The sequence below is a fragment of the Aedes aegypti genome, chromosome 1, assembly GCF_002204515.2.
Source record: "Aedes aegypti strain LVP_AGWG chromosome 1, AaegL5.0 Primary Assembly, whole genome shotgun sequence".
NCBI classification, from domain to species: domain Eukaryota; kingdom Metazoa; phylum Arthropoda; class Insecta; order Diptera; family Culicidae; genus Aedes; species Aedes aegypti.
Window position 1 is genome coordinate 234,775,125 of NC_035107.1, and position 23,869 is coordinate 234,798,993.

The window sequence follows — 23,869 nt, forward strand, 5'->3', positions numbered from 1 at the left end:
GTTTAAGCATAGGGGAGCAAAAACTTCAAAATTTGCATCAGTCTAGTACATACATTGTACATACTTTCACATAATGGGCCGCAAAAACTCAATGAAAGAAGTTTTTCTTCCGCAATTCGTCACCCCTGTCATTGTCATCGCATGTGCCCGTATAATTATGGGTAAAAAAATCTACTGCCTACTTGGGCGCGAGGAAAAACTTTTTCTACGGATCGCAACTTTTCCTATCGCCCCATCCAGGAATTAACTCACGAACGTGAAATGAATGGAAACGTTGATTAAATTTGTTACGTCGACGAAATTACTTGGGGATGATGATGGGTCTCCTTTGTATGCCAGTTACTCGTTTGAAGTTATTCCTTATGAGGCTGATGCGGCTCTTCGCCAAGATATGATGTGTTATCTAATCTGATGGTGCAATTATGCTTCAAAAGATCATAAAAGTTGGTTGATGTCGTAGCAGCATTAATCATGCACCCCTTTGATTGAATAAAGTAAGGGACATTAACTGGAATCCAGCGGAGCGAACACATCATCACGTTTCCGTCCATTCCGCTGAAATCAATTCAACCATCCCGGCTGGCGAGGCAGGTCTTCGATTCGACTCACCTTGTCGGATCGAGGCTCTGTTGCTGATGCTATTCGGATGGATACAATAAACCATTCGAGGTCGAGAGTTTTTACGGGTATTGAAAATTAATCGTTAATTCATCGGTTCTCTACGCTTCTCCTTGGCCTTCGTCCCCTTGTCACCCAACGTAAATCCCATAGCTCAGCCCCCAGACAGAGTTATCTCTCACACTTTCCATCCATCGTCGAGTTCTGTTCGACGATGCCAGATCTACGGAAATATACGTAAATCTACGGATCTTCGATGACATTTACTCTCGTTTTGTGTTCTATAATTACTTATTTACTTACTTGGGTACATTAAATGATATACGATGTCAATGTGTTATCGACAAAGTGGCCGTAAATGGTAAATTTGAATTTCTGAGTTGATTTTTCCTTATAATAAATATCGTGCAGGATAAATCTACAAAATCGAAGCTCTGACAAACTGGCATCACCGACTTCTATTTGCCACTCAGCCATGCTTGTTAATTCTCTCTAATTTATCACACAGACGAATCTCTATTATTATCGTTTTACGCCCCGAGAATGTGTCTTCGGTTCCCTTTTCAATTTAAGTACCCTCCTCCTGGAACCGAGGCGCTGGCTGGTGTAGGATAACTCTGGATATCGGATCCAATAAGCTGCTCTAAAGCCTGAAAGGCCTTTCTCTTCACCCCGACGCGAAGGCTGCGCGCCTTGGCAATATCTCTTCCGTAGAAAACCCTATGGAACCGTAACACTGATTTCGTGCTTTTGTGCTTGATTTTGCCATTATTCATCCCTGGATGAGGAGCAGAAGAGAAGCGGGTCTCATATTTCCCATCAAACACAAAGTGAAGCGAGGTGTCGACGAGCACGTTCTTCAAACGGATGGCGAAGACGGAACACGGGAACTACGGGAGCGTTAAACTGAAGCAGGTTCTATCTCTCGGTATCTGCGGTTCGGCACACGTTTGTCGGCTCCCGGGGAATTTGAAATTGAGCTGAAGAAGATAGATATGGGAAGTATGAAAAAAATATTGCTAGGTATAGGGAGAGACTCAACACACTTTGATTACCGAGACCGGATTAAGAATAATGGAATCAAATAGAATATGCGCATGTGGTACTGTCAAAGGGCGTAGCAAGGATTTGACGGATTTCACGCCAACTCGACACGCGATTGGCAGCACCCCTTCAGAATTCAATGAAACTTTCTGGATGTCAAAAGTATGTGAAACTAAGATACTTTGCATACTTTGTTTTTTCAAAATCGATCTAGACTAACATTTGGAAAGGGTCAAAGTTTTTTTTACTCTTTTTTATAAACCCGTTTAACTCAAAAACGGTAAGACCTACAAAAAAGTGTTGTATGGGGAACTGTCGTGAAATTTTCTGAAGTTTGAGAAAAAATATTGAAAAAATAAAAACACATTTTCTACACTGAAAAAAAAATATTCAAAACTTTAAAGTCGATTTAAAAAAAAAACTGCCATTTCAGATTTTGATCATCCTTAAGCAAAAAGTTTCGTAAATAAATTTACTAAAAGTCGTCCATACATTGCAAATTGGGCAAATTTTAGGGAAAAAAGTTTTTCTAACTTCGAATTTTTTAAGTCCAAAACAGAATTTTTTTTTTCAAAGATTTTGTTTTAAACCGTCAAATATGATCGTGTTTTCAAGTGATAAATGAGTTTGAATCAGAAAATAGATTGTATTATTTATTGAGAATAGTTAAAAACGGAATTATACAGTGATTATGTTTTTTAAATGAAGGCAATCAATGGACTTCACCTCTGCCTATGAGGAAATCAACTCCGTCTAACAATCCGACGGATTTTTATGGTTCTAAAGGTATCACAACAGTATTGCAAACATTGAAAAGTTACAACCTTATCCATATCCCATTAAATTCTCTTCTAGAAAAAGTTTTGTGAAAATAACTTACTAAACGTACCTGCGTTAAACGCCAGATGAATAAGAAATAATGAATATGTTTGTATTGTTATCTACCTAAAAAAAAGTTGATAAGCTCATAACTCATGATTTTATTTGCAAATAACAGTCTTCTTTTTCACGAAACAAAAAAGACTCCTTAAAACAAGGTTAAATACTGGTTATTAGCGACTTTTCTGAGAATTATAACGCTGCTCAAGGATATCACTGGAATAATTCCCAATTCTAAATTTATCATAAAAAAGATAATAAATTGGAAAATATTAGTTTTATTATAATATCAGACCCATGACACAGTAGCAGTTCAGCCAGGTCCGTCGCACTCGGGCTCAGATTGGGTACCACTTCTAGTACTGCATTCGGTCCCTCGGTAGTGCAAAAGGTACCCAAGTTTGACACATCGCAGTACACTTTCCACGGCATTCTAGATTACCTTATGAGCCATAAAATTTTGGGCATTTGCAAGGGACATGAAGGTCTTTAATTTGTCTTTGGTTCAGCTATTTATTTCAAAATTGATAAATTTTGTTAAACAAATCAAAAGTTATTTTTAAGTCAGATGGAGCTGCAGCTCATTATAAAAATAGAAAAAAAAATTTAAAAAACTTTAAAGTTTTGAATTTTTGTTTTTCAGTGTAGAAAATGTGTTTTTATTTTTTCAATATTTTTTTTCTCAAACTTCAGGAAATTTCACGACAGTCCCCCATACAACACTTTTTTGTAGGTCTTGCCGCTTTCGAGTTATACGGGTTTATAAAAAAAGTAAAAAAAAAAATTTGAGACCTAAAAAATTCGATGTTAGAAAAACTTTTTTCCCTAAAATATGCCCAATTTGCAATGTATGGATGACTTTTAGTAAATTTAATTACGTAACTTTTTGCTTAATGATGATCAAAATCTGAAATGGCCGTTTTTTTTAAATCGACTTCAAAGTTTTGAATATTTTTTTTTTCCAGTGTAGAAAATGTGTTTTTATTTTTTAATATTTTTTTCTAAAACGTCAGGAAATTTCACGACAGTCCTCCATACAACACTTTTTTGTAGGTCTTGCCGTTTTCGAGTTATACGGATTTATAAAAAAAAAGAAAAAAGAAAATCGTTGGGACTTGAAAATTTCGATGTTAGAAAAACTTTTTTCTCTAAAATATGCCCAATTTGCAATATATGGACGACTTTTAGTAAATTTAATTACGAAACTTTTTGCTTAAGGATGATCAAAATCTGAAGTGGCCGTTATTTTGAATCGCCTTTGAAGTTTTGAATATTTTTTTTTCAGTGTAGAAAATGTGTTTTTATTTTTTTAATATTTTTTACTAAAACGTCAGGAAATTTCACGACAGTCTCACATACAACACTTTTTTGTAGGTCTTAACGTTTTCGAGTTAAAAGGGTTTATAAAAAAAAAGTTAAAAAGAACTTTGACCCTTTCCAAATGTTAGTCTAGATCTATTTTGAAAAAACAAAGTATGCAAAGTATCTTAGTTTCACATAGTCTTCACATCCAGAAAGTTTCATTGAATTCTGAAGGGGTGCTGCCAATCCCTTTGTCGAGTTGGCGTGAAATCCGTCATTTACATCAAGCAGGGCTTGTTCCTTAGGTTTTCTGGCCGCCATCGGCACCCATCGTACGAATTCAAATTTTATGTCATTTATCGCTAGTATATGCTAAAACCGTTTCGGTTTTCTCAAATTGGTTGACCTCTCTTTCGCCAGCTAACTAAACAGTTTGCGAATAAAACATTTTTTTGATAATAAATCTTTGAGCTGTTTAGTGGGATACCTATAAGTAGAAGAAAACCCGAATTTAGTACTATATACCATTTAATTCCACTAGAGTTTGTATCCTTTGACAGATACGCGTATTTCGACCTCAACTGTAAGGCCGTCTTCAGTGTCGTGTACTAGACTCGACTGTTTTAGAATATAATAAGAGCCCATCTGACTACGCCCCTGATAATAGCTGTTTCGAACGAATCACGTCCGGTGGCTTCATCGGGTTAATCGGAGAACTCCCTTGGTGTGGCCGGCCAGAACCCTACCCCTACCGTGCAGACACATAACCTACCATTCTGGTGCACAGTTCAGCCATACACATCGCATTCAATCAGCAAATTGGATTCACTGTGTTTGATGTTGCTGGGAACGAAACGAAATAATTAGCAGCAGTGATTAGTTTCCGAGAAGAAAATAAATATTTTGCATTCGTTGTGCAATTGGCAAATGGAAGAGAAGAGCGGAAGATCCAATCAAGCGAAGGGAAAAATTTAATTAAAGTTGTTATCTAGCATTCTAATTAACACCCTGCAGAGGCAAATCCGGAATGGTATTTATGAAATGGGACTATAGGTGGTTCTGATAGACGATTAGTTTAGCAAAGCTTTACATTTGTGCCGTTGTCAATACATTAAAGTACGATGTGTTCATGGTACTGATATACTCTGTTGTGATTGATTCCAAGAGCTTTCCCGATGATGAGAAATTACTTCATGAAACTTCTATTTGTCTCCATAGGGAAATTCGAAAACGATAAACACTTTGCCTAGACTAAATTTATTTTATTGCAGAATACACTGTAACCTTAATTTATGATCTAGATCAGGGGTTCGTAAATTGAATCAGATCTTAAAACGAGGTACATACTGAATTTTGAAATCTACTTGTAATTCGAGAAATTATGCTCCTTCAGCAAACTGCAGCATCACCTAGACTTATAATATTTATCGTGCAGTATCAGGTATCAGGTATCAGAAGGCCGGCTCCAAAGGCACGTTCCCCACCAGTTGGGAGATTTGTGCCATCGCCATATTTGAGCCTATTTCATCATCTACCCGATGGGAGAGGAAAGGGAAGGGAAAGATGGGAGGAAATAGGAGTGGGGTCCCTTGAAGAGGGAAGATCGCATAAGCGAAATGAGAGCATGTAGCTCCATACCACAATGGGTTCGCACAGCGCCCTAAAAAGGGCACTGCAAAACGCATGAGCGTAAAGAGAGCCTATAGCTCATTACCACAGCGGGTTAAGAATAACAGGATGTCCTGAAGATTCAGGCTTCTGTATTCAGTTTCACTTAATAAGTGTTTACCAAGTAATTGGAATCGCATTTGCGCAAAAACTGGACAGTTACATATCAGGTGATACGAAGTTCCATAATCGGAGTCACAACTATCACACACAAATGAGTCAGCACGCTGAATATTTGCCATGTGATAGTTGAGTCGGCAGTGGCCTGTCAACGCTCTGACCAAGAGACTGCAATTCTGCTTTGACAGATTTGTTAAATACTTCGCCACCCTTGGAGATGGCTCAGTAATGTACAATTTTGTTTGACGACATGACTCCAAACTATTCCAATATTGCTTGTGCTGAGTTGCCGCCCAAGAATTTATCTGAAGCTTCACCCAGCACTTCGAAATTGGAATAGCCGGCTCAGGGCCAATGAAGTCATGCGATGCTCCATCGCGAGCTAGCTCATCAGCCAATTCATTTCCAACGATGGAAGAATGGCCAGGTACCCATACAAGGTTTACAGAGTTGACTGAATTCAGTTCCTCAATTTGAGTTCGACATGCGACAACAAGCTTCGACCTTGAGTTGGCCGAAGCGAGAGCTTTTATAGCAGCCTGACTATCTGAACAGAAGTATATGACTTTACCCATTACGCGCTGTTGAAGTGCTGATTGCACTCCACACATAAGGGCAAATATTTCCGCCTGAAAAACGGTGCAGTTTCTACCAAGTGAGTAAAACTGATTCAGCCTTAGCTCACGAGAATATACTCCTGCACCAGCTCTACCTTCAAGAAGGGAGCCATCAGTGTAACATACTATATTGTTTGATATACTTCTTTCCAAATAGCCAGACGTCCACTCTTCCCGTGAAGGGAATTGTGTGATAAATGTCCTGTAAGGAAAGTGACAAGCAATTGTGAAATCACTTGGAGCAAGGACAATTTTGTCCCAATTCACCAAAAGTGGAAACAACGAAGTGTGTGTAGATCTACGATTCACTGGATTTTTCTCCAGTAGATCCAGTACCCATAAACGGTAAGAGCAGGAAAGTGCTTCTTGTTTAAGATATATGTGTAGTGGCGCAACGTCGAAAAGGGCCTCGAGCGCTGCTGTGGGAGTTGTAGAGAACGCACCAGACATCGCTATCAAGCACATCCTTTGGAGATGGCCCAATTTTGATTGGATTGTTCTCACTTCGCCCTTTTGCCACCACACAAGACATCCATATGCCAATATTGGTCGAACAACTGTTGTGTAAATCCATTTGATATATTTGGGTTTGAGGCCCCAAGTTTTACCAAAGGTTCGCCGGCATTGACCGAAGGCCATACAAGCTTTTTTGACTCTGAAATCAATGTGAGCTGTCCATAAAAGTTTGGAATCTAGAATGACTCCGACATACTTTACTTGATCAGTCACATTAATCTCAGTGCCAAAAAGACGTAAAGGTCGAATTCCATCGCGGTTTCGTCTTTCCGTAAAAAGAACAATAGATGTTTTATTCGGGTTAACCGAAAGGCCATATTGGCGACACCAACTCTCGACTACCTGAAGAGCACTTTGCATCAGGTCGAATAGGGTGCTTATGCACATACCAACTATCAGAGCTAGATAGTCGTCGGCAAATCCATAAGTTGGAAAACCGCAATTATTGAGTTGCCTCAATAGCGTATCTGCTACGAGATTCCACAAAAGTGGTGACAAGACTCCCCCTTGGGGGCATCCGCAAACACTCAATTTTCGAATCGCTGCTTGACGCAATGTCGAGAAGAGATGTCGGTTTTTGAGCATTTGATGAATCCAATTGGTAATCATTGTAGGTAGCCCATGGTTTCGTGCGGCTTCCAATATGGCATCGAAAGACACGTTATCAAAGGCACCCTCAATATCCAAGAAAACACCCAAGCACGATTGCTTCTGAGCGAATGCTTTCTCGATATCGTATACAACTTTGTGTAAAAGAGTCACAGTGGACTTTCCAGATTGGTAAGCATGTTGATTCACATGAAGAGGCATGTTTGCCAAATAAACATCACGGATGTGATGATCGATAATGCGTTCCAGACATTTCAGAAGAAAAGAGGTCAGACTGATTGGTCTAAAACTCTTCGCTTCCTCATACGACGCACGTCCTCCTTTTGGGATAAACTTTACAGTAATATCACGCCAGGACTTGGGAATGTACCCGGTAGCAAAACTGCTTACAAGTATCTTTTTCAAAACATGTTTGATAGACTCAAATCCCTTTTGGAGCAGAACAGGATAAATCCCATCCGCTCCTGGAGATTTGAAAGGAGCAAAACTATTAAGTGCCCATTGAATCGATTCAGTAGTTACGATATTGCGAGCCGAGGCCAGAGACTCGTAACTACATGAAAAGACATTTGGTTCATCCGTAGATGCTATGTCCACACATCCGGGGAAGTGTGTATTGAATAAACATTCTAAAACTTCTTCATCGGAAGAAGTAAAGTCACCATTAGGTAAGCGAATTTCGTTCACTTGGAAATCCTTAGATTTTGCAAGAATTTTGTTCAACCGACTGACTTCACTCAAACTGGAAACATTTGTACAAAGGTTTTTCCAGCCGGATCGTTCAGCAGAACGAAGAGCCTTCTTGTAAGCCTTGCGAGCTGACTTGAACGACTCTGAACCAGCTGAACGGCGTCTGTTCCAACTCCTTCTACATTGTTTCCTGAGTCTAGTCAGATCGGAATTCCACCATGGGGTCCCTCTTGTAGTCTTTACAGATCGCAGAGGACATGCTTCTTCAAAAGCTTCCATAATGTAGGATGTTGTAGTATCAACGGCATCATCCAGATCACTTGGATTTTCAATGGACGGAGAATATCCATGAAATTTGGTCGCAACCAATTCAATGTAGAGTTCCCAGTTTGTTGACCGGGGATTCCTAAAACGCAAAGTCTGCGCAGTTACATTTGAATGTTCAAAGAAGATGTAGCGATGATCAGATAATGATTCATCATCTGATACATGCCAATTCGTCAACTCGTGACTGATTCTATTCGAGCAGAGCGTTATGTCTAACACTTCTTCTCTATTAGAAACCATGAAGGTTGGGCGATTGCCTATGTTAAGTAATCCAAGGTCTGTACTACTTAAGTATTCCATCAAACTGGAGCCTCTCAAATTGATATCCGAGCTGCCCCAGATGATGTGATGAGCATTGGCATCACTGCCCACAATCAGCGGAAGGCCTTTTGTTACGCAGTGTACGACAACTCGTTTGAAGTCATCCGTTGGGGATGGTTCATCATGTGGTAAATATACCGAACAATAGACGTATTTCCTGTTGAGGTCACCAACAGAAACATCGATTGTGACAGCACATACATCTCTGGTAGTTAACTCAGAAATGAGTGTAGCAACGATTGCTTTATTAACGAGCACGCATGCGCGGGGCATGGAGCGCGAGTTTGCCATTTCAAGCTTGCTAAAAGTAGCAAAAACTGGGTCCACAAGGTTACCTAGATAGAAGTTCCCTCTACGAAAGTAGGGTTCTTGAACTAGCGCCACTTGGGCTGCACCATTTTGCATGAGTCTGCAAAGATTGATCGTTGCTGTTCTTTTATGCTGAAGATTGATCTGAGCTAACCTAACCGTAGCCACTACCCAAACTAGGCAGGATTAAGCTTTTTGCAATCTCAGCACGAAAAAGACCAGCAACGAAAAAACCAGATCGGTATCTATTTAAAGTCGCCAAAGGCGAAAGAGCACAGAATACACTGTGTAAAACGCATAATGCGAATCCATATAGGTGATAATTTAAATTAAATGTCAACATATTCATAATCCCACCCTTATTAAGCCTCAGGATAGAGACTGAAGAAGGGCAGCCGATTATCTCGGAGAAACACAAGGTCACCTGCACCATTGCTCCGGGTAGCACAGGAAGGACTCGATACTGTGGAGGGCGCCCTGGTACCCCACAGGCTCCGTTTGCGGTTAGGTTTTATTAGACCCCCCTAACCATTCATTCTTAGGCACGGTACGCATCACACCATAAATTAGGGGTCACCTGTGAGGTGGACTTTTACCACCGGAACAGGCAGTCCGTAGTGTTAATTCTTAGCCAGTTGAAACAACCGCTACCGACACTACGCGGCTATCTAGGCTGCTCGGGAAAAGGAGGTTAATATTGATGATTAACTCCTGACGTGCCCAAGCAGCCCGCACCTAGACTTATAATATTTATCGTGCAGTATCTCTGAATCCTTACATTCTTATGGGTGAAATTTTTGATGCATAATTTTGCTGCTACGTGGCGCTAGTTTGCATGTAATTTGGTCATATTCTAATATTCTAGCATGCCCTAGCTCATGACCCCGACTACTTAGAAAGTTCGTGTTAGCTAATAACTTTGCCACTACGTGGCGCTGGTGTGTATGTATTTGGCCACATTCCAGTAGACTCTAGTTCGAAATCAAGAACTTTCGTCGCTTTTGCCAAGTAGTTCAGAAGATTGGGAACAATTTGAGGCAGCTCTGTTTGGTTAGTACTTTTGTTGCTTGCGCTACAGTGTGCATTAGGGCGGTTCAGAATTCAAAAATGTTTGAAAAATTCAATCTCCCATATCTTTCTTACCATCCTTACCATAAAAATAGTGTTCTGTGAAATTTTCAGCTTTTCCGGCGGTGATTTAAAGGTGGCCAAAGACAAAGTAGGTTTATATGGAAATAACTAAGGGGAAATTTTGAAAAATGTTCCAAATACGTTAGTACAGTAATGTAAGTACAAACTTATCATCCCAAAGTGAAAACTCATTCTTCAAACCTTAATAAAGGGTGTTGCTGAAGATAGAAATCACTTTAAGCTTATTTTGTTTGGATTTTTTGTAAAAGTTTTCAGGGCTATAATCCCATATTAAGCTAAATAATGGCAAACAAACTCATTAATATCTCTTCACTTATCCATCAGATTGAATTGCTCTCTTCATCAAATTTATTTATTAGAAAGCTGAAAATTTCACAGAACAGTTTTTTCATGGTAAGGAAGATATTTTTGTATTCTGAGCCGCCCTAGTCATATTGAGGCAGCACAATCAATTTTCATGTTACGTGGTGCTAGTGTGCGTAAAAATTTGATCATATTGAAGCTGGCTCTAGCTCATCATTCTGGCCACCAAGAAAGTTAATGTTATCATCAAAATTGTTCAGAAGCAATTTCAACCAGCACTGTTAGGTAAGAATTTTTTTTTCATGTATATATATACAGCCATTCCATGAAAAAAAGATTTAGTGGGTTACCGAATTCCGTTAAAATTTGCTGTTTCGTTCCTTATCCGATATAAGGATACACGTGTTTTTGGATTTTTTTTATTAGGGTGACCATTTTCAAAATAAAAACCAGAAAAATCGCGATTTTGCAAAATTTTTATTTTTTTTTTTTTAAATTATAACTCGACAGATTTTTCAAATTGTCTTGGACGGCATGAAAGCTAAAGATTTTGACTTTTCAAGAAAAATATAAATTTTCACAAAAATTGTTTTTTTTTACATAAAAAAAAATCAATAATTTCCGATTTTTTGTATTTTGAAGGCCTCGGAACCAAAAAGCTATTGCTGTTCTAATTTTTTCTTGAAAGTTCAGTAAATTTTACGTTTACTGTATGTTTTTTATTTTTTGAGATATTTTTTTTTGGAAATAAAAAAATCAGTATTTTTTATCGGTACACACTGTAGGTCTCAGCGGAATAGATTTTTTATTTAAAAAGAAATCATAACTTTTGAACAGCTCAACCAATTTCCAATCTTAACAGCTTAAAAGCCTAAAATTTCAACTTTCTAGAAAAAGTTTTTTATTTTACATGACAATGTATAAAGTGTTCCTAAAAAACTAGATTTTTTTATATTTTTCCATTTAAAAAAAAAATGTTTCGGAGTTTTATATATATTTTTTTTTGAAAAGTTTAAGCAAACTTCAGGAAGAACTCTAAGCGTAACTTTTTGAGGAACTCATGAAGAAACTTTTGCAGTAAGACCTGTGGAAACTTGCAGCAAAACTCTGGAGGAAACATTCGGAGGAGCTTTAAGAGGAACTATCAGACAACTTCAGATACTTCCGGAGGAACTCAAAAACAAAAGAAACACCTTAGTGAACTTCTAATGCAACATTGGCGAACTTCCAAATAAATTCTTAGTGAATCTATTGAGAATTTTCAAAAACAAAAATCCCGAGCAACAATTTTGGAAGTTCTTACAGAAATTTTCTTCAAACTTTTCTGAGCATTTATCTAGAAACTTGCCTAAGAATTCCTTCAGCGTTTCCTTTAGGATTTTCTCAGTTACTCATTCTAGGGCGTTTCATAACATAACATCAGAAGTTTTTCACGATATTACTTCAGGAATACCTGTGAAGAATTATAACAAAAGGTATTCAGAGAATTGTTCCCAAAATTCATCTAAGAATGTTGAAGATTTATTCACGATCGTATAGAGGATTCTACTTGAAATTCTTCAAGGAATTCTTCCTGAAATATCCAAGTGAATTCGTACCGGCATTTTTAGGGAATTCCTCTGAAATTTGCACAAGAATCCGTCTGACAATTTCTATAAGTGCAATTAACAAAAAAAATCGGTAGAACTTCTAGAGGAATTTACTTACGAATTTCTAGAGTAGCTTCAGAAGAACTCTTGCTACACGAATGGAGAAACTCTTAGCGAAACTGCCGAAGAAACTCAGGGAAAATCCATCTGTGGAACTCCTGAGAAATCTTGCGTGGAACTTCTAGCGGAACTTTCGAAGTAAATCCTTGCAGATCCACCTGGAACAAGTCCAAGCATTGCTGGAGGAACTTTTAAGATAACTTACAGAGTGCTATAATAGACGTGAACTTTCAGAGGCTCCTCTGAAGGAACTGCAAAACTTCTAGAAGGAATCTTAAATAAACTACCGGAGAAACTTCAGAATTAGGGAACTCCATGGCAATCATGCGAATCCCTTGCTAAACTTTAGGAAGACTCTTAGGATAACTTCTGGAGAAGCTCCTAGTAAAACCTCTGGAGTAAGTCCTGGGGAAACTTGCGGCGGAACTCTGAAGGAACTTCAAGAGGAACTTTCAGACGAAACCTTAAAGATACGTCCGAAGGAACTTCCAAATGAATTCGTTGCGAAACTCAAAGGGGTTTTTGGAGGATCTTGTGGAGGATCTCCTAGAGAAACTTAGAGTGAAACTACCGAAAAAAAATATATTAAAGGAATTTCGGGAAGAACTTCTAGAAAACTTTCTGGAAGAACTGCAAGAGGAACAACCGGAATATTCCGGATTAATTACTACAGGTACTTCTGGAGTAACTCCTACGGGAAATTTTGGAGTAACTCCTAGTGAAGTTTTTCCTACAGGATTTTTTGGAAAAAATGCAACATGAACTTTCGGATGAATTCCAACAGAAACTACTGCTGTATCTTTCTGAGGAACTCCTTCAGGAACTTTTGAAACATCTTTCATAAGAACTTCTGAATGAACTCGTACAGGAATTTCCGGAAAAAGTCCTATAGGAACTTCTGGAGACGCTTCTGCAAAAATTTCTTGAGAAACTCCTTCAGCAACTTCCGGAACTTTCAGACGAAACCTTAAAGACAATTCCGCAGGAACTCAAAAACTGGGGATACTTCGAAGTAACTCCTTAGCGAACTTCCAGAGCAACACCTAGGAAAACTTCCAAATGAATTCGTTGCATCTTTTGAAAGTACTCCTATAGGAACTTATAGATGAACTTCTGCAGTAACTTCCGGAGGAACTCTTACTGGAAATTTTGGAGTAACTCCTAGGGATGTTTCCTAATAGTTAAACTATAGTAAACCCTGACGGAAGCATTAGACGAAAGCCTGAAAAATCTCTGAAACAATTTCTAGCGCATCTGTTGAATGATTCCCGTTTGAATATTTAGAGAAATCCTTAGAAAAATAATTAGATTATTTTTTAGTTAAACTACAGAATGATTCAAGAGTTGATTCATAAACCATTTTACCGAAGGGAGTCTTGGAAGATTCCGGAATCTCATTAAGAATTATCGAAGTACTTTTAAGTTGTTTGTTTTTCTTGAAATAATGCATGGAGCCTTGTGTTTTGAACAAGAATGGAAATGTAGTGATCATGACAAAATCCATGATGCATCGCGGTTGTTCTTTATCCTGCGATCATAGCAACAACGATTAACCTTTTGTCGTCAAATTATCATAACAAATATCCTGCATGTGTGCTAACGATCAAATGTTCGCAAGCCAAAGTCATAATTCAAGCGTGTGCTAGAATAAGGGCGTAGGTCGCATGATCGATTTCTCTTCAGCGATCCTCTCTTCTGTTAATAAAGGTGACAAGACGCAAGTTTGTCAGTATTTTTTAGCCTCAGGTCGCAAGAGGTCGCCTTTATTCACAGAAGAGAGGATCGATGAAGAGAAATCGATCATGTGACTTACGCCCTTTTTCTAGCACACGCTTGAATTGTTGAAGAATTTTTAAGCTTTTACTTCGAGATTCGGCTCCAGGTATGCAATTCTTGATCCGGAAGTTTATCTGGCATGGTTTGGGCAAAAATTAATGCCGTGGATGTGTTCCAATTTACATTAATCGCTACATGTTACATTATCCGACAAACGGTTTGTCCCGCGACAATCAGTGCATCAGATGTTCCATACATCTGAACCAAACGCGCGTAATGAGGTGTTGCAATCATGCTTTTGCAAGAACAACTGCCCTCTTAGACCGTTCAAATATTGTGTTGTTAGTCGCTAGAGACTCCATCCTTGGTTTTAAAGGAAATTCCAGAAGCACTACAAAGACTCTATCCCGAACAAAAACCTCGACTTATTGCTGAAGACTCATCGAAGAAATTCGAAGTATTCAAAGAAACAATTTCTAGAATAAACTTTGGAGTAATTTTTTTATGAAGTCTTTGAAGAATAGAAAGAAAAACATCTAGAAAAATCTGAAGAGGAATTTGCTAACGACTTCGCTAAATTAGAAAAAAAAATCGGTTTAATGCGATAATGCAAAGAGATTAACGTTATCTTCGATGAATGCAGATAAGACCTTATAAAAAAAAACATTGTCAAAATATTCGTATACAAGCTGGAAGGTTTCAAAAACTACAATGCAGTTACGCTTTGGCAGCCGGCGAGATCGCACGCTTTTGCAATTGTTCGGAGTTTAAAAGTGAAGCTATTATTTTGCCAGTCAATACAGACTGTGCTCATCAACACAACACAATACAACACGTGAGAACAATGGCCGTATCGCCATATCACCTCACCTCCAATGGACCACGAATCAATACTATTGTCATCGATTTGGCTACAGTGCCCACGAGGAAGGTCACGATGGACTTGATTGTACGTTTCATCAATCACAATTTGAAAATACAATTTTCGTCAGTTCAATCACCTCAACACAATACGGGGAAATCCTTGGTATTTCTGGAATGACAATCTGAAGAGCAAGCGTTGGCAGTTGCGGACAAAAACGATGGAAAACACGAGATCACGATCGAGAACATCAAGTATGCAGTAAATGTATACATGGAGGATGGAGCAACAACCGTAAGGATTCATGATATCTCACCGCAATCGGAAAATTCGGTTATTGAACAAGCGTTGGAGCAGTACGGAGACGTAATTTGGCTGAAGGAGGAAACATGGACTGAACCAGCTATTTTGAAGGGAATCAAGAGTGGAGTCCGATCGGTTCGTATCCGGTTGCATTCTGCCATACCGTCGTACATCAACATCCGGGGTGAAGTCACGTTAGTCACGTACAAGAACCAACAACAGACATGCAGGCATTGCAACAAACCGGTGCACTGGGGACGAAAGTGCATTGAGGCCAACTACATGGAGTTACAACTGCAGACCGGGTTGACTGGAAATATCAGCGATAGATTGAGAGCTTCTGGCGTAGATTACGCAGGGGCGTTAAAGCAAGTGGCTCAAGAACCCGTAACAAGCGTAGGAACAGGTAGCGCTAACAAACAGGTAAGTGCCAATTTCACAAGTCTCAATCAACTGCTCCGAGTAGAGCAGAATGCTAATACGAGCAAGTCGGTCGATCCAGTTATTCACGCTTCAAACTCAGAAATTCCTCACACGAAAAAAGGCAATTCCGTCACTATTCATCGCACCACGGATCCATCTGTGGGTAATGAGATGAACACGGAGAGCGTTAGCTCAGCCACCAAATCACCATCTTTCTTAGCAGAAGGCTCTCAGTTGGGAATTCCGACCAACAACACGTTTATGGCACTCATTTCAGACGACGAGTCATTGCATAATGACGGTACTCGGAGCAGAAGCACCTCTCCCTCTCACCAAAAAGTTCAGAAACGTAGTAGACCCAGAAAAACCTCGAAGTAATTTCGAAAATGAACGCTCTCTCGTATAACATTGGTTCCATTAACATGAACGGGATCTCCAACAAGAACAAGATCGATGCTCTCAGAGCATTCGTTCACTTAATGGAACTAGATATAGTTATGCTTCAGGAGGTTCCTGAGCAAATTGATTTTAATGGCTTTGATTCCTTTTCAAATATCGATCATAAGAAGCGGGGTACAGAGATAATGGTTAAGTCGCACATAAAAACATCAGGGATTCAACGCAGTATTGATTCTCGTATCATCAGTCTTCAGATAGATCAACATGTAACCATTTGCAACATATATGCACCATCAGGGTATGCTTTGAGGTCAGAAAGGGAGAAGTTTTTCACGGATACGATTCCACACTATATCAATCATGGTACTGGCGAACTGATTTTGGGGGGCGATTTTAATGCTGTTATCAACAAGAAAGATGCTAATCACACTTCTAATCACAGTAGTTCTTTAAAATTTCTCGTAGAATCTTTGAAACTGTCGGATGCATGGGAGCACGTACATAAAACGGTAGTAGATTACACTTTTGTTAGAAACGGATCCGGAGCAAGGTTGGACAGATTTTATGTGACAGAGGGAATTAAACAGAACGTAGTAGACATTAAATCTAATGTGTGCTGCTTCTCTGATCATAAATCAGTGATTTTGAAGGTGAAATTACCAAATTTAGGAAAGCCTTACAGAAAACAATTCTGGCGTTTCAACGACACAATTTTAACGGAGGAAGTTCTGTCAGAATTTAGAACTAAATGGTTGTGGTGGGTTAGACAGAGGAGGTATTATGATTCTTGGTTCTCATGGTGGAACGAGTTAGCGAAAAAGAAAATTGTTTCGTTTTTCAAATGGAAAAATAGCATTGCTAGGAAACGAAATCATGACACCATGGAATTTTATTATGCAGCTTTGAACCTGTTGCACAGGGAATATGTTAATAAACCAGCTTTGATTAGTGAGATAAATCTTGTCAAAGGTAAAATGCTAGCACTTCAGAAGCAAATATCAAACAATTTTTACTCCCACTCAAAAACAATGATCGCGGGGGAAGATGCTTCAATATTCCATGTCGGTGAGCAAATCAAGAACAGGGGGAAGGCGTTTATCAAATCACTGGATATTGCAGAGAACACGGAAAGAGATGCAGATAAAATAGAAGAAGAAGTAGTGAATTATTTTCAAAAACTTTACTCAGCGTCAGATGTTACATCTGATAATAGTTTTAATCCTCAAAAAACAGTTGATGTCAATCTACCTGCCAACAATGATTTGATGAGCCCCGTGACCGAACAAGAGTTGTTGTTGACAATCAAAACCAGTCAATCCAGAAAATCCCCCGGAATTGATGGTCTGTCCAAGCAGTTTTACTTGAAATGTTGGAATATTATTAAAACAGAGTTAGTTGAAGTTGTTAATGATGTACTCAATGGGAAAATGTCAAAAAAATTTGTTGAAGGTATCATAATCTTAATACATAAAAAAGGATCCAGGAGTAGTATTGAAAATTACCGACCAATCACATTGTTAAATTTTGATTACAAACTGGTTGCAAGAATTCTAAAAACTCGTCTAAGCAAATTTAGTCCGTTGCTCTTGTCTAAAGCACAAAAATGTGCTAATGCGCCAAACACCATATTTGATACAATTTGTGGCATCAGGGATAAGATACTCGAAGTAAATTGCAGAAGAAGAACTTGCATTCTCGTATCATTTGATTTCGAGAAAGCATTTGATAGGGTCAGTCACACCTTTTTAGAAAAAACTTTGGTCAGAATGGGAATTAATAACAGATTCATCGATTTTTTAAAACAGATTCATGCTAATTCATATTCCAGAATTAAGGTCAATGGTCATTTTTCTAACCAGATAAAAATTGGAAGATCAGTCAGGCAGGGCGACCCTCTTTCAATGTTACTTTTTTGTTTATATCTGGAACCTCTAATACAAAAGTTACAGAGATGTTGCAATGCTGAGTTTGATATGTTGTATAGTTATGCGGATGATATTAGTTTGATTTTGAATGATTTCACTAAACTTGAGGAGGTCAAACGTATTTTTGAAAATTTTGGAAAAGTCTCGGGGGCAAAAATTAACTTCTTGAAAACTAAAGCTATGTGTATAGGAACAAATAATACGTCAAACGTGCCGGATTGGATTCAGCTTGCCGAGAGTGTTAAGATCTTAGGCATTTATTATCACAACAACAGCAGAACAATGATGAATTTGAATTGGGATAACGTAATACAAAAGTTAAAATTTTCAACATGGAATAACCAGTTTCGGAACTTAAATTTGATACAGAAAGTTATCTTTTTAAATACATTTGCTTCATCAAGAATTTGGTATGTTTCATCGGTGGTGCCGTTGGACAAAAAACGGAATGCTAAGATCAGGAACATTTATGGTAACTTTCTTTGGTACCGTGCTACACTAAGAGTCGCTTTTGATCAATTATGCTTGCCTAGAAAACGTGGAGGTTTGGGTTTGATAGCACCCAACCTCAAAAGCAATGCACTTTTATTAAATAGATTTTTGCGCTTAGAGTCTGAATCACCATTTCTCCACAACTTAACTAATCAAATAGATAATCCTCCGAACATAAAAGATGTTCCCCTAAATTCACCTTTTCTCAAAACTGTATATCTGGAGCTTCCATACATTCCTGAAAATATCAGACAAAACTCAACAGCTAACGCTTTGTATAATCATTATATAGCTAGACTACCATCACCACATATCGAACAAAAATATCCACAGTGCACGTGGCAACGGATTTGGAAGAATGTTTTCAACAAAAAAATCATTTCGGAAAACCAAGTATCATGGTATCTTTTTGTAAATGAAAAAATCCCATGTGGTAAACAACAATTTCGTTTCGGTAGAACTGCAAGTGAAAGGTGTGTGTTTTGTCCTCAAGAGATTGAAGACTGGAAGCACAGATATGCAAACTGCGAAAAAGTGCGGAAATGTTGGTGGTATTCCTTAACCCAGATAAAATTGATAAATAGGAATCGAACTCGAAATTTGAGTTTCGACGATTTTAAATTTCCTGTATTGAGTCGCCTTAATATGCTTGAAAGAACGGAAGCTTCAAAAATATTTATTGAATATTTGAATTACATAAAAAGCAGAAGCAGAGAAGAACTGGATTTGTCCGAACTTGTATTTAATTTGAACTGTAAGACATGAAATTGGCACTTTAACAAAAATAAAACGAGAAGGGATAAACTCACTAACACATAATTAACATCAAGACGCAACCAATGTCAAACAAAATAGAAAAAAAAACACAAAAAACATACATACTTATTGTATTACAATATTAAACGGAAATAAAACAAGTTTTTAGAAAAAAAAAAAAAAATGCTGATTTACCTTCTACCAACTTTTAATAATAATCGCAATGTTTTATACTGCAACGTGATGCACTGAAAAATCATTCTCGACGTTGAAAAACTTGTAAATGTATTTATGGACCGAAATTGGCGAAGAGCATGGTGTACAGGTATTGAACACTATCACGTATGGGCATCCAAATAATGAAGAAACAGTTTTGTATGAACTTTAAAAAACCACATTCATTATCAAAATATTTAAATTTCTTTTATTTTATCTTTAACTTTAATTTTTCATTACATCATTTAACTCTAATTTTTCATATTTAAAATGTGAAACATATGCAAATTTTTGAACAAAAAAAAAATAAAAAATCCCGTGTAACACTAAGCTTCTTTCTCCCCCCTCAAGTGTATTTTGGAAAATTACATTAGATAAATCAGCCTCCTTTTTGCTAGTAGTGTAAGTTCATACAGGTGGTAGGTCATTTGGCATAAAGTCGTTTGGCATAAAGCCGTTTGGCATAAAGTCGTTTGACATAATGGTCATTTGGCATAAAGTCGTTTGGCAAAATGGTCGTTTGGCATAATGGTCATTTGGCATAATAGTCGTTTGGCATAATGAGTCTGAAACCAAGAATTTCTCAATTTTTCGTTTTTACGTTTCTATCAAATCTTTCTTATGACATCAGGCTTGTTTTGGAGTCAATTGATACAAAATGACACTTTATTCAACAATCATTCGCTCTTGAATAAATTTAAACATATTAGGAAAGTTATTGCCAAAAGTATTTTATTATTTATTCAGAAATTACCCTTCTTTCAAATAATAATTCTTCTTTTGAGTTTCGCTATTGGAACAAATTTTTACACTGAAGATTTTTATGCATTTAGCACAAATTTACCCTTCTTTTAATTTTTTTTTTCTAAATATGATGTTAACCATAATTATAGGTATGAAAAGTGTTGATTTAAAATTTCAATAAATTTTCCTTCTTTTATGCATAGGCTGTTCTTTGGAGCTATATCTTTAAAGTATTTTTTTTTGTTTCCAACTGACAAACGGGCGGCAATCAATAACATTGATCTGCTCAAATTATCAGCAAAATGAGAAATCGATTACTGCAGTTACTTCGATGGGTTGTGCTACTTTTCCCCAAATGTCGTTTTTTCCGAACGCCAGTTCCCCGAATATTCCGCTTCCCCCTCTAGCCCACTTCCTCGAAAAGTTTTTAGCACTCATAATTGTCGTAACTTTATACATTTCGAGGTGGTTAACGAACTTACCATCTAATATGCACCATTCTTTATTTAATTGGCGGTTCTTTCGAGTTTTACCGTCCTCAGCTTTTTTGCCAACATGGGTATAGCCGAGAATGACAAAATACTTCCTTCTTTTGACTGTTTATCGTTCTTTCTCGTCACCACTTTTCGGGGCAATGGCATTCGGGGAAAAGTAGCACAATTATTTTGATGATTCTGAACGCACTTTTTTATGCCTTTTGGTTTTATAAAACCGCAATAATTTTTGGCGTCCATTCTTCTATTGGTTTAATTATAAATTTCGCCTTCTTTTAAAAATAGGCTGTTGTTTATATGTATACTGTTTCAAATTTTATTATTTAGTAAAGCTAAATGATAACCATTATTATATTTTGTTGTTTTATCAATTCTTGCCAAATGTGTTGATAGAATGATAATTACTTTAGAACCTGTCAATATTTCACATATACTTTTTTGGGGCAAACGCGTGATCTCCTTCCGAGATATGCTGGAAAAAATATTATTTCAATCATAATTTTCCCTTCTCTCCAAGTTAACACCCATTCATTCGAATCATCAAAATAACACCGGATACCCATCGCCTGCGATGCGCTGACGCTGCACCACGCGCTGCAATCAACCCGTGTGGAATCTAGGCCGTTGTCAACGCCGATCTGCTGCTTAGGTTGCATTTTATGTTTTCATTTTAATTGAAATAAAATTATTGCTCACTTCTGTTTCGACCGTCAACGAGTCCGCGTTCTTTTTTAAAAACCCGAACAGGCCCCTCAGGTCTTAACTGGCGCCCGAAAACGGGACCCTTTTTACCCAGTAATCGTATAAGTGTTTAATCACGAAGCTGTCTTCAGCCTCCGGATAGGATCCTCATCGACCGGACCCAGCTCCACTCGCTATCAAATTGGCGACTTGCGTCTTCGAGGAACGGCGAAAAGACACACTGGGAAAAGGAACACCCGCTACCCCGCATCAGTGGCCACAAGAAGTCGAATCGCTGCCACCGACAGGGAAATGAACACCCTGCTTCTCTATTTGTAAGTAAATACTAAACATAGAAAGAAATTAGATTAAGATTAACACGACACTGCTTGCCGTTAGTGTCTTAAACCATAATCCCTACTAATTCAGAGTGACTAGGCCGGACCAACCGTAACCGAATCACTGAATATCACAGATTAATCCGAAAAACTAACCCTAAAAACTACTTCAAAAGATAACCGAAAACAAACCGCGAGTGACAGTGAAGTGAAGTGCTAGTGAAATCTTAGTTAGAAAAAAATGGCAAACCCACCAAATCCAATCCCTCTTTTGCAACCTGCACGTTTAACGGTGAGAAATAATTCTTCAAATCCAAATGCCACCCAGGCAACACAAAGATATGCAATCGATGCTTCTGTTAGCTTTTTAGATAGAGGTAAAATCCCGAGTATTGTGAAGGATTTACCTGAGTTCAATGGAAATGCACGAGATTTATCCACTTGGATTCTCGATGTTGAAGATTGCCTGGAATTGTTTGATGATTTCCGGGACAGTTTCGAATATCATCTAGTGATGAAAACAGTCAGGAGAAAGATAAAAAACGAAGCAAATGACATTTTAATTTCAAACAATACATCCAACAATTGGGATGAAATCAAAGAGGTTCTGCGGTTATATTATGCCGATAAACGGGACCTCATGACACTCGACAACCAATTGAAAACCATGGTTCGAAGGCAAAATGAAACCATCGAAACTTATTACAGTAGAGTGCGAGAAATGATCACCTTGATCAGCTCAGCCATCTCTACAGACGAAACTTGGAAAGGACATGAGGCCGCCTTGATAAAACTGTACAATATGATGGCGCTAGACACATTCATTAGAGGTCTAGGTGAACCGCTATCACTTTTTTGCAAAAATTACAAACCGAAATCCCTTGCTTCAGCCTATCATTATTGTGTTGAGTTCCTAAATTTGAATGCTCGCAATGCACCCTTCAAATCACATCCTCTACCACCTATCCCAGCTCCTCGAGGTAACATTCCGGTACCACCGCCAAAACCTATTCAAAGGCATCTTCAACAAGCACCACCGCCTCCACCCAGAAACAATTATCAGCCTCCACCAATAAATTTCAGACAACCACCCCCTTTCCAAACACAAACTCAAAACAAACCCTACATTCAAAACCAAACTCCATTTAGAGCGTATGCTCAAAACTCGCCTAACGTCTTTGCTCCTAATAGAAGCTTTTATCAACAGCAACCCAAGCCTGAACCAATGGACGTTGATAGATCGATCCATTCTCGTATGTTAAATTACGGAAATAGACCAAATTTCAAAATGTCTAGACCAATAACCGAATCAATGCAAGCTCATAACCCCCCGACAAAACGAGTTGCTCATCAACTGGAAGATTGTTCAAGAGAGGAATATGACGAAATAAGAGAATACAATTTCAACCCTCCCGCAGAATTATCAGATGCTTTAGAACCACAAGAACCAGTTGAGCCTCAAGAAGGTGAATCTGAAAACGAGCCAAATGTGAATTTTTTAGAGAACGATCTGGAATGGGTGAGCAAATGGTTCGATTAAAACCTACCATCTCTCCCCTTCCATACATTAAAATCCCTACTACTAGAGGTGAAATGAAGTTTCTGATTGACTGTGGAGCTAACGTAAATTTAATTTCAAAAAAATGGGCATACCACTCCGGTAAACCCGTATTCAAAATTCCAGATGCACCCGTAAAAGGAGTAACCGGTAAAGGTTTTATTTCCGAAATGATGCATCTTTCATTATTTGAGCCAGTAAGAAAAGAACCTTCAGAATTTTTGGTTTTTGACTTCCATACCTTCTTTGACGGTTTAATAGGAACCGAATTTATATTTGGGGAAAACTACAATCTCATATCTAGTTTATCGACTTTCCAAGTGTTCGGTAACGACACAACCCTTAACATTCCTTTGCAATTTTACTACCCTTCACCGAGCCCACGCAAAATTAACCACGTTAACCAAACTTCCGATATTAGAACTTCACATCTCACCGAAGAAGAAAAAAATGCTTTACTACCAATTTTGAATTCTATCAAACAAGTTTTTCACAATCCGGACAACAAATTATCGTGTACAACTAATGTTGAATGCGATATACGCACGGAAGATGATATCCCCATCTACCAAAAATCTTATCCTTACCCCGTCGCTTATAAAGAAGAAGTTAATGCACAAATTACAAAACTATTAGATGATGGAATCATTCGACCATCCAGATCTCCATGGAACTCACCAGTTTGGATTGTTCCAAAGAAGATGGATGCGTCTGGTAA

General features: G+C 38.1%; 1 long non-coding RNA gene across 1 annotated transcript; it reads right to left on the bottom strand.

Moving 5' to 3' along the window:
• Window positions 1-1,114: 1,114 nt before the first annotated feature.
• Window positions 1,115-1,777, bottom strand: LOC110674033. The gene is made up of 2 exons (XR_002498588.1): window positions 1,665-1,777; window positions 1,115-1,598 (listed from the first exon to the last, which is right to left on the bottom strand). It is a non-coding gene; the product is annotated as an uncharacterized LOC110674033 (long non-coding RNA).
• Between the last annotated feature and the right edge of the window lie 22,092 nt (window positions 1,778-23,869).